This window comes from Mustela nigripes, chromosome 12 (genome assembly GCF_022355385.1).
Source record: "Mustela nigripes isolate SB6536 chromosome 12, MUSNIG.SB6536, whole genome shotgun sequence".
Lineage (NCBI taxonomy): Eukaryota > Metazoa > Chordata > Mammalia > Carnivora > Mustelidae > Mustela > Mustela nigripes.
Window position 1 is genome coordinate 142,942,262 of NC_081568.1, and position 12,679 is coordinate 142,954,940.

Sequence of the window (12,679 nt, forward strand, 5' to 3'; positions counted from 1 at the left end):
CAACGTGACCAAGGTTTCACAACTAATAAATGCAGGGATGGGAACAAGAATTCAGACTTCCCAAATCCCATAGCAGGCCTTTTGGACCACACTCACCACTGGAATCCAATTTTTCAGTAGGGTCTGGGGATCTTTGGCAACACTGTTTAAGAGATCTCTTAAAAAAGAAACAACAAACAAACAAATAAAACCCACACTTTTTATTTATGTATCTGAGAGACAGAGCACCCAGCGGGAGAGGCATTGGGAAAGGAAAAGAAAATCTCTAGCAGATTCCAAAGCAGAATGCGGAATGAGATGAGGGACTCGATCCCATGACCTTGAGATCATACTGAGCCAAAAGCAAGAGTCCGATGCTTCATGGACTGAGCCAGCCAGGCGCCTGCAGTGTAAGAGATTTCTTAACAGGGGACTCTCTCGGTGGAGCTGGAGAGTTATCCAGGCCTTTGAGGAGTTCTGGAGTGAACTTCCAAGGACCTCCCTCCCCAAGCAGCACCTGGAGTGCTGACAATGCCTCTCCTCCCTGCCAATCCCAAGTACTCAGTGTGACTCCCAGGAGTGCCATGCTGGGCTGATGATTCCAGGGTCAGCAAGCAAAGGTGCCCTGAGTAGTGGCTGCCATACAAGGAAGAGAATGGGAGTGCAACTTCAAGGTCAATGCCCCGACTTTGCTTTCCGTGGTGTGTTTGTGACATCAAAGTGCATATTGTTTTCTCAGCCTGCCTTCGTGTCCTGCATACACCCATCACACATCATTTCGCCTTCAGATGACTGGTTTTTTCTTCGGAATGCAAATCCTTTTTATCTAGGGGCGCAGGAGGAGGGTGCTGAATGGGGGCCATATGAAGAGATAGCACATTTGGTCAATCATACTCATTAAAACCTTAATCCCACTATCTTTATCAGATTCTTTACCAGACCTGGCAAGGGTTTCAAACTGGGAGCCAGGAGAAGATGGTGGAAGCCTCCCCACAGATGTGTTTGACTTGAGCAAGCTCTGAGGTCAGCAGTACCTTCCACTTTACTGCTCGGGAGAGCATCTGCAGGTGTCTCAGGTGGTCCCCCTGAACTTTGGTCTCTTCAGCAATAGGACACAGGGCATGGATGGATATTTCCTGAAGAGGACTGAGACACAGGGAGGCAAGAGCCTCTGATCCAGAGAGAATGGGGCATCTTTTCTTCAGGGTAACCAAGCTGTAGAGCGAGTCTGAAAAGAGGAAGCTACCAAGTAAGAAGGGATTATGGAGATCCCACAAAAACCCACTCAACAGTTCTGATTATAACGGAACCACCACGGTGAGCTCTTGGAGCTCCCAGTTCCTGCTACTGACAATTTGCCCTTCAGCACCAGACAGTATCAGAGAGGCACTCCCTGCCCCCTCTCCCCCGCCCTGGACTCCATGCTCTGCACAGAGGTGGGCAGGACCAGCCCTGGCACAGGGCAGAAGCATGGATTTCCTTCCTAATCCCAAAGGCAGGGGGTGCATGACATGGTGAATCGCTTCCTACTTTGTGGAAATGTGCTCTTTCCTTGCTCTCTATCCACCATGCTTCTGTCTCTTTGCAGAGTCCCAGGTCCTGTACCTGGCAGAGATGCTCTTATTGCCTCTGATCTCTTTTTGATGGGCTCACCCCTTGCATGAGCAGATGTGTTGTTTGCACACACTCTTTCTAAACTGATGAAAATGCAGAGGAAGAGCAGTGCATCCTTAGATTTTTATCACCTGCGAGGTGAGGATGAATCTTCTGTGTGTTTTCTGAAGTGGCTCGCCTCCTCCTCGACTTCATTTCCACGAGGTTAAGACAGCAATTGAACAAGGAGTAAGGATCCCAGGAACAGCGGTTGTGGTCCCGCAGAAGAAGCCTTATGTACTTCTATTCTTCACCTAAAGACCTGCAATTACAATAAGGGACCCGATTGTTGTCGTTTTATTATTGGTCTATGTACATCTGCTTGGTTCTAGAAACGATTTAAAGTAGCACAATGTATGAATTTCCAAGATATGTGTGGGAGCAGTTCCTTTTTTTTTTTTATCAACTCCACTTGTTGATGATTGATATGTTAATGATGTGATTAATCCACTGGGTTTGATTCATTTATATCATCATTTCCATTTCATCAAGATGTGTTTTCAAGGAGATGCTTGATGTCCTTCTCAAAATGCTCCAGTTCTTAGCATGGGGGACTTTCATTTCCCATAAGCAAACCAAATCCGACCTTCTAACTGACGGGAGGCTGAAATCTAAGTCTGGGGAGGCGAAGGAAGCCCATGAAGGTTTCCAGAACACTCGAGGAGCCCGTTTTTTCTTATGCCTGTGTTTTTTCGATAAGGTACCTTTCTTTGTAAGAGACACAAGTCTGCACAAAGTCTAAAAGAAATCTAAGAGAATAATCCCCTCGTACCGCCCCCCCCCCCGAAAGTGTGGGGCTGCGGCCATTGGGCCTGTCCTGCAGCACCAAGAACGCTATGTCGGTGAGTGTCCGTCGGTGACACCTCACAAAGGGGACGTGACCTTCTGGGTATTCTGTGTAGACACAAGTAGAGCTGAGTTCATGGGAAACACAACAGGACAGAAAGGGGGCATCTGTGTGTTTTTACAAAGACACAGAACATGAATAAATCTTGAGTGCACACTGAGAAAACTCTTCTCTGCTTTCACTTTCATTTTCAGTTCCTTTTCAGGGCTTCCAACTCCACCAAGTCAAAGTTTCTGCTGAGTCGTAGTAGACATTTCACACCCCTCTGGCTCTGGCTGAGGGAAGGGTCAGGCTCACAACTGCGGCCAAGCCACAGTAACTACCTCCAACTGAGAGATGAAGTGCGCTTTCTGCCCTATGTGGATGAATGGGGACCTCTCTCTACCAAGGGAAACTAGTTGTCCACTGAGGCAGTGGTGTGAAGGCCTCATTTAAAATAAATGAATTTAAGGGGGCGCCTGGGTGGCGCAGTCAGTTAAGCGTCTGCCTTCGGCTCAGGTCATGATCCCGGGGTCCTGGGATAGAGCCCCTGCATCAGGCTCCCTGCTCAGTGGGAAGTCTGCTTCTCCCTCTCCCCCTGCCTGCCGGTACCCCTGCTTGTGCTCTCTCTCTCTCTGTGAGATAAAGAAAAGTCTTTTAAAAAAATAAATTATTTTCATATTTGAAAGAAAAATGACCCATGTTACTAAAAATTGGGAAAATAAATGTAAAAAAATAAATAAATAAATTGCATCGGTTATATGTTAAAGGTGACAGATGAGCTAACAGGAGGAATAACGTAAAGGGTCATCAATGCAAGACATGAAGCTGATGGCCTCAGAACCAAGTTGGCATCAAAAAGAGTTGAGTCTGGGACTCCTGGGTGGCTCTGTAGGTTAAGCCTCTGCCTTCGGCTCAGGTCATGGTCTCAAGGTCCTGGGATCGAGCCCCACATTAGGCTCTCTGTTGGGCAGGGAACCTGTTTCCCCCTCTCTGACTACTTGTGATCTCTCTCTCTCTTAAATAAATAATCTTTAAAAGAAAGAAAAAAGGAAGAAGAAGAGTTGAGTCTGAGACCAGTACTCTGGCGAATAAGCCACAGGAGGGGATGAAAGTCTGGTTATTGAACTCCCCATGTGTAAACTGGATATAATAGAAATATTGACTTCTTCACAGACTTGTGCTGAAGGATCAAATGAGATAGTGTAAGGGAGAGCCTATTACAAAGTGTCAAGTATTATATCCATGGTCGGCATTATCACAATAAGTGAGTAAGGGGGGAAGGATCGGGGACAACAAAAGCAAGCTAGGTTAAAGAACATTAGTGAGTTGGAAAGAGAGTTCTACTGTCCCATTAGGTTGATGGGCCTGGGTTTTGGGAAGGCAAGAACTTGGCCAGACTATCACGTAGTTTGTACGAGCTCAGAGATGAGAAGAAGGGAAAAAAAATAATAAACGAACAAAAACAAAGACCCACCAGAAGAGAAGAGAAAGCGAGGGAGACCCCGAGTTTAGGCGAAACCATCCTGAGGGTAAAACCACCACAAAATGGGCTCAGTACCCTTTCCCACGTACTCCTGCCCCTCCCCACATGGTTGCCTCCTGAGGAGTCCCGGCATGTGTAGCCAAGCATTCTGGGCCCACTGCCCATGTAGCTGCCCAGTGGCCTGCTTGAGAGGTCCTAGAAGAAGAGGATAGAACGAGTAGAGTAAACCCCACAAGGCAACAACACTGTCTCGCTTCCCTTGGCCTTCCACACCTGGGTCCAGTACAGAGCCTGATGAATGGGGGCCCCAGGAAGCACGTTCAGTCAGTGCAAGGATGAAGACATGGAGGGTCAAAGGGAGACAGAGAGAGAGAGAGAGCGAGCGAGCAAGGGAGGAAATACATACAGGTACCAGTAGATGGGCCAGAATTATGGCTTTAATTCTTAGGGCCATGCTCGTTATTACATATGCTCTACAAAAATGCATAGGAGTTATTTTGATTCTGTTGAAAGTGTGACACGATATGGATTTTCATTCCATAAACAGATTCTTCTACTTTGGCTTCCTAATTAGACTGTATCTGTCATGTCTGTAATTCCTGTGTAATTAAATTGAAATTAAATGTCAATTTACTTTGAATTACAGAGTAATTCTATGTATACATGCCACACGATCTGCATTTTGTTAGGAGATGACAACCGAAAATACCCTGACAGTCCCTCCATAATTACACAGTGATCTGATTAAGATCAGCGTGACAAACTACCTGCCACATCCTGAAGAAGAAACACTATGGGCTGCTGGAGGGGTCGGCAGGGGTTAGGTGTGGGAGGGGAAGGGAGGGTGAGCTCACCGTTGACCCTGCCGCTTCCTCTGGGCCCCCACAAAATTCTGAACCAACGCTGATCACTTATGCAGTGGGGGTGATCTTTTAAAAGAAAAAAAAAATAGAGATCTTCCTTACAGAACACGCTAACTAGCACTGCTTCCACTTCACTCTCTAACCCAGCTGTTGAAATTAGGTTGGTGCCTGAGGTCCTGAATCCCCCATGTCCCAAAGACAGTGATAAATGCAGAGAGAAGATTTCAAACCTCATCCAGGAATTTCACCTTGCTGTAATACATAAAATGGCTTCCTTCCTCTGGTTTTACAAAAGAGAAACATGGAAATAATTCCTATTCCATTCTTTTGTAACCATCATGCATGCTAATGTTTCTATCATTCCTGAGCACAGGAGACACCAGGCAAAGATGAGGTAAGTGGCGTGCAGGGGAGGGGACAGTCAGGATGTGGAAGAACCAGGTCAGGAGCTCTGAGTGGCAAGCCGCAGGGCATGGAGCTCCCATCTGAGAAGATGTTCACAAGGATGGCAGCAGAGTCGCGGAAATATCATCACCTGTGCTTTCTCCCTCCCCTCCTTCCCCCAAGCCCACTTTGCGGCCAAGGAAGTTCACTTTCCCTCAGCCTCCCTGTCCATGGCTTTGCCCCTTGGTGCCCACCTTACCTGGGTATGGTTTCTTTCTGAGGTTTTTCCAACCTCTACGCTGGCCCTTGTTTGGGATGAGAAGCAGGTTGTTTCCCATTTAATCAGCAGAAGGCTCCTTTTTCTGCTTCCCCCAACCCACACCTCAGACACTTTTCAGGCTGAGCCTGCAGGGCCCCCAGTGCCTACCTTCTGAGGTGAATAGAAGGCCTCAGAGCTTACAAGCCAGCAATGCCCAAGAGAAGGGTCAGTCATGGCTTTATTTCTTACCAGCTATAATCCCAAGCAAGTCATTTAACTTGTATGAGCCTCAATGCCCCCTAATATAAATGGAATTTAATATATACTGTCCTGACTATTGTACAGGCTTGCTGGCAGAACCCATGAGCTAACAAAGATGAAGGTGTACAGGAAGAAGTAAAGACCCACATTTAGGACTCTGATTATCCCCACAGGAGGGATGTTAGCCAGAGTTCCCTCTTCTGCAGATGACTGAAAACCCAATCCCACCTAAGGAAACAGGAGGGGGAAAAGGGAATTGGGTTTCAGGGACTCTTAGAGCCAAAACATCCATGTGGCTTTGGACCCAGCCAGGTTCACCCATCACACAGTGCCTGTGGATCTGGTCTCTCTGCATCTCTGGCTCTGCTATCAGGGATGCGCCCCTCACCTTCAGACCCCACGTGGGACAGCCTGACTGATCCAGCTCACATCCTGCTCAGTTCAAATTCAATGGGAAAGAACATGTCCCAGATACGGTCTCTCAGGATGCTAAGATCAGTTGGTTATAAACCAATCACTGTGGCCCAGGGGTACTGGGGCACTCACAGGTCTACTACCCGAACTACACAGACTGAACAAGAAGAAGGAGATGGCTCCCCAAGGCTCAGAGAAGAAGAAAGAATGGAAGTGGGGCAGGACGGTCCCACACATTCACCTTAGAAGTCGAGGAATCTGTGGTCGGACTCCATCTTAGAACAAGAAGGAAGAAGACAGGTCAAAGTCTAAGGATGGGAGAGGCCCAAGGAAAGAAACTCATGACTAAAAAGAGCAGGTAATATGAGGAATGGTCAACATTTAAAGAGCGGACGTGTCCCTATTTCATGCCTCTTAGGAACGCCAGACTTGGACACAGTTCTCTCACAGGAGAGGGAGCACGAACAAGCTCTGACTGACAAGAATTTTACCCAAGTGACAGCTGACGTGCAGCAAATGTTGCCCGAACTCTTATTTTCACACCTTTTTTCCTCATCTCTGGGTTTCCCCCCAAATGGAGTGCTCCTGCTGCAGGTAGGCTCAGAGTGCTTTTCAGACCCTCCTCTATTTGGCATCTGACCCTCACTTCCCACCATCCTGCTCTCTCCTCCTCTTGAAAGTGAAAGCTAAGGCACATCCCTAGACCAGCTGCAGTGGGGGAGGCATTTAGCCAGCTGTTGGCTCCCCCACTCGCCAAGGACATCAGCGATATGAAGTGGATTCAGATACATCTGCCCAAGAATTTCTTTAATGCCCTTGTGCTTGTTACATGCCTTTCTTGTGTTCTGAATATTTCAGAATTTTTTCCGGAACAGGCAACATGGAAAAGTTAACATTTTTCTTTTTAATCTGCCAAATTCCACAAAAAGTACAACATTTTCTATGAAAAGGAAATTGTTACAGCTGAATATCTCTTAAATTTCAGCCTATCATTGCTCCAAATGGAAAGCCATCGATCATCTGTGATTGCCACGTCTATTTGGTCATTTTGGAATTAAAGATGTGTCTCTGGGACTCCAGCCGTACACATTGTGAGCTCAGCTTTTCCTCTGACATTGATTTTTAACTTGGCATGCCTCTCTTGGTCCAGAAGGTCAATTCAGCTGTTCACAGACTGATAAAACTACATGTTTGTCCTTGCCTTTATGTTTCCCTTTTTGTTGAACTAATTTTTATCTTGACAAGGGAACTGAAAATTCATAGGGTATATAAAGGGATACACTGTAAAGCAAGAGTCCCCCAGGCTACAGGCCCAGAGTCTATCACTGTTAAATACCTGTGTTTCTTTTCATGCTCGTGGATGTCCCATCCCTACACTAACTGTTTATATACATGTTTCTTTTTTCCCATGAAGGGAATATACCATAGGTTTTTCCTGTAGTTTGCTTTGGCATTTAGTTTTTAATTGAACACTGTGTCTGCTCCCTCTTTTTAAAATATTTTATTTATTTTATTTTAATTTTTTAAAGAACTTATTTATTTGACAGAGATGGAACATAAGCAGGAAGAGCAGTAGAAGGAAAGGGAAAAGCAGGCTCCCTGCTGAAGAGGGAGCCCGAAGTGAGGCTCGATCCCAGGACTCTGGGAACTGACCTGAGCCGAAGGCAGATGTTTAATGACTGAAACACCCAGGTGCTCCTATTTATTTATTTTAGGTAGAGAAAGAGTAAGTGAAAGAACACAAGTGTGGGGGACAGAAGGGGAAGGAGAAGCAACCTCCCCACTGAGCATGGAGCCCAGAGCCCGAAGCAGGGTTCCATCCCAGAACCCTGAGACTCCGGTTCATCACCCGAGCCAAAAGCAGATGCTTAACTGACTGAACCACCCAGGTACCCCAGATACTAGGTCTTGAAGGACATTCCAGACCACCACTCTGACTACTGGAGCAACTGCTGGGCTGTGATTTGCAATTATCAACTATGCTATTAGATTGATTATTAGTGGTAGAACTGCCTCATGAATTCATGTAGGCATTTTACTGGGTTTTTTAAATTATATTAATTTCTAGAGATTGAGTATATTCACATAGTACAACAGCACAAAGGTATAACAGTGTATTTAGGAAAATGTAAGCTTCCTGAATACCACTGTTTGAAAGCCATTCTGTTTCCATCACTTCTGTTACCTACTTCTTATCTGTAAGTCAAGAAATGCAACGTTCTACACCTTCCCTTTTTCTCACTGAGCCATGGATCTTGGCTATATGGCTATATGTCAGCATGTAAAGAGGCTCTCATGCTTTCTCACCCCTGTAGAGGGATATGCCATAATTTAATTCAGCCAGTCCCTTTTTGATGGATTTGTAAGTTATTTCCAGTTTGTTTGTTTGTTTTTGCTAGTTCAAACAATGTTGCAATAAATAATCTTCTAGACACATCATTTGGCAAAAGGACAAGTATGTCCAAAGGAGGATACATTTCTAGAAATAAAACTACTGGGGCAAAAGGTAGCTATGTTGTGAAATACGGTAACTATAGCCAAATCACCTTCTCTGGAGGTTGTACCAATTCGTATTCCAATGGAAATTTTTTAGGAGTGACTGTCTTCCCATAACTCCCACCTTACCAGAATACACATAATGCATGAAGGAACTTTTTGATCTTGGCCAAACTGAGAAATTAAATGGTATTTTATTTATGGCATTAGAAACATAATGCCATAATAAAACATCTCTTCTTACAAATACTCATTTTAACATTTTTTAAAAAGATTTTATTTATTTATTTGACATACAGAGATCACAAGTAGACAGAGAGGCAGGCAGAGAGAGAGGAGGAAGCAGGCTCCCTGCCGAGCAGAGATCCCGATGCGGGGCTCAATCCCAGGACCCTGAGATCATGACACGAGCCGAAGGCAGAGGCTTTAACCCACTGAGCCACCCAGGCACCCCCCATTTTAACATGCTAAAAAAAACATTTATATTTCCTTTTTCTGTGATCTGACTTTTCAAGTTTGTCTATTTCCTCTGTTGGTTTGGAGTTCCCCTCACTGACTTGTAAGAAATGTTTGTAAACTAAGGAAAGTAGCCCTTTGTGTGACTTGTAAATGACAACTTGCCATTTGTCCTTGACTTTACTCTTCCATCATGCGGAAAAATGGATTTGTAGAGAGTCTAATTATAAGTATTGGATGTTAAAGGCTTTATGTTGTGCACAGAAATGCCTTCCCCACCTGGAGGTGATTGTTTTAATGTTTTCTTATCTTTTTCTGGCATTGTTTTAAATGTTTATAGATTTTGCATTTCAAATTTTTACAGTTATTGATAAATTGTCTTGGCAAGAGATTATACCAACCTATGCTCCCAGGGACACTGCATGTTCCCTCTTTGAAGTGTCTGCTCTTTGTCTCCTATGAATTGTCCATTCTTGCCTGAATCTTAACATCCTTGTGAGCAAAAGCTGTGTCTTCAATTTAATGCATCTTAAGTCACAGGAAGGACCATCAGTAGGGTTCTCTTCCTTACTGGGAATAATTTCTGCCCAAGCAAGGATGGTGTGTCAACATCTCTGCTCGCCACCCAAGCAATGCTGAGAAGGCGGGTCATGGGGCATCTGAGATCACAGATTTTGAAGCACAAATTCGAATCATGGTTTAATTGTTCCTGGATGTTTAAACATTTATACATAGAAGTTTACCAAGCACAATAGTTAAAAACCTATGATCTGCATATCACGGATTTCCTTTATTGAGATGATATGAATGCATGAAATCAAGTCTCTTCAGTCAAGTCCAGAAAGCTACTAATCAGGAAACTCAGGGAACTATACCAGTTCCTGAAGGGTAGAAAGTAGAAAAAGGAAAAGGAGAGCCTATGCCTGCTTGAAAGCGTGTTGAATTCCTAAATAAAAGTCTATTTTTGCATAATAGGAGGCCCAGCATATAATTTATGAACTGCTATTAAATATTATTAAATATGGACCTACTGGTACGGAGAGGCTCTTGGAAAACAATTTTCTTCCCTGTGGCCTGCTCTCCCTGGGCTTAGTTTAATTTACTCCCTTAAATTAAAAATAATAATAATAAAATATGAAATATGGTACTTCAGCATAGTGCAAAAGCCTTCTGATGAATTCAAATCTCCCCATCGCACTGGCAAACAATTAGACACGAACTGTATAAATTACTAGAAGAAGAGTCTGGGGTAAAATCAGATTTACACCTTTCTAAAATTACTGGGTCTCTCCCAAAGAAGAGATCTCAGCCTTGTCTTCCCTGGCTAAGACTCCCAAATCCTGATGAAAATCTCCAAGGTAGGAGGCTTCACAGTAAAGGGACTTTAGGACCTAACAAGGTAACAGTGGAAACTTGCTGTCCTATGACCGCTCAGCGTGTTTCCTCTTCCGGTTACAGCTCCCCATCATTCCTTGAGGTGATGACCTGTCTCCAATTTCTGTGTTTTCACAATGTGCTTGACCCCCATCCCTAGGGGACTAGCATGTTACTTAGGTTCGTGAATCACTGTCTTCTATTCCTTAGCTGCGATGATTAGGATGGGAACAGGTATGATCCAAGTCACATGCAATCATACCTAGACCTGAGGCTTTTTCCTGGAAGGACTGGGAAAGAGAAGAGCTCTTTCCATTCGGATAGCAAAGCTGAGAGCAACAGGGTCAAGGGTTTGCTTGAGAAGGAAACCAAATGGAGCAAAGTCAGGCCGAGGCATATTGGGAGTTCTCAAGTCCTACAGACAAGGTTATGACTCCCTTGATCCAGCTGTGCCAGAGGCAGGTCAAGAAATGAATTCCTAGACTATTAGAAGAACCAAAAAATCTCACCACCACTGCCCCACTTCTAAAATTTTAGTTTGAACTGGGTTTCTGTCAGTTACAACCAATGCTGTCCTACTAATGCAATGGAAGGATTGAGGGAGGGAAAGTCTGTTCATGAGTGAATCTGTGAAAGCTCTCATAAATATAGTCCCACATCTATCAGTCAAGACAACAGATGAAGCCTGAGAATATCTGATTTGGCGATAATGAGAAAACTGACATTAATTTCCATTTGCAATCCCTCCGCTAGAAATTTGTTCGGGCTTAACTGCCCTGTAAATCTCAAAAAGATACCGTATACCCATTCTATTTTGATGTAGACAGACATTAGAAGACATTGACTCCAACTGAAATCCACACAGTCAGAAAAGAGATGCAAAGAACTATACAAATACACATGTGTGATAGAACCTCATGATCAAGAGTTTCATCTCACACAGGCCACCTGTGCAGAGGATTTTATGCTCCCCTGAAGCATGGACGATTCAGAAAGACAACTTAAGAAACATTTTAGTGATGATGAGACGTATTTGACATAGATAAATGAAAAGGATTCCAGACCCAACTTCTCTCTCCCCACTGAGCAGGGAGCCCTGTGCAGGACTCGATCCCAGGACCCTGGGATCATGATCTGAGCTGAAGGCAGATGCTTAACGGACTGAGCCACCCAGGCACCCAAAGCCAAGGCTTTACACCCAAGTCTCTTAACCACTGCGAATACAGATAGGACAGCTAGTGTCATGACTGATGCATGAAATCAATCACTGAACCTTAGTAATAACTTCATTAGAGAACTGGATAGTAGTACTACTACTTCCACGGGGAAAATAAGCAATGCACAATTCCTAAAAAGAAATACGTGGATCTTATAGAGCAGAAAGCAGCCTCCGTTTAACTTCTCAGAAGCCAATTTTAGAAGGAAGAGAAATACTGCCTGCTTATTTGAAAAGTTTGTGTGCAAGAAACCATACGCCCTCCATTACTAAAAAGACCTATAGCTTGTCTCTTCCTTTAAGAAACACTCTTGAGTCCTGAAAGATGACTTGAAAGTTGAGGTATGGGTCCAGAGAGGGTCATCCCCGAAGTATCTAATTCATGCCACCAAAAGTCACAGTAATGGGGGTGGAGAGAGGCAGCAGATTTTTCCAGTGTGTAAATGACACAAGTCCTTTGTTTTCCCTTTGGCACTCCCTCAACTCCCAACTAAATGACATCAAAAACATACCCTTTTCAGAGGCAGGCAGGCTATAGAAAGACTTTAAAACCATGGAGAAATAATAGCAACCAGTATATCATGCAGAGAAGATTCTAGCAGAACAGCAAATCGCAAATGAACCAAATTGCAAATTGGTAACAAACACAGCAACACAGTCTCAGGTTCCTTCCCAGCTGTGATTCACTTGATCTTCCCTGGGACATTCTTATATTATTGATGTGTTAATAACATCAGAACAACCACATTTGACAGCGTGCGGGATATTTATATCACAATTCTATGCCAGCATTTTGTGTTAAGGAGACCTCGGGCTTTGAGCTCTGGCCATCGGAGCCTCTGATGGTACTGGGAGGCTGCTTGACCGGCTTTCATGGTGAGCATCTGATGCGCGACTGGTGGCCAACGTCCACACGCTTTCACATAATATCCTGCTGATGGGTACTGGAAGGCCAATGGGAAAACCACTCTTTGATAATAAAACATCAGTGCTTGACGTTCTGGCTTTGTGA

General features: G+C 44.4%; 1 long non-coding RNA gene across 1 annotated transcript in view; it reads right to left on the reverse strand.

Moving 5' to 3' along the window:
• Positions 1-204: 204 nt before the first annotated feature.
• The window catches only part of LOC132027382 (uncharacterized), a 142,822-nt gene continuing 130,347 nt past the window's right edge, over positions 205-12,679 (reverse strand). Inside the window, exon 3 of the long non-coding RNA XR_009407141.1 lies at positions 205-1,894. This is a non-coding gene — a long non-coding RNA (uncharacterized LOC132027382). The remainder of the gene's footprint in view (positions 1,895-12,679) is intronic.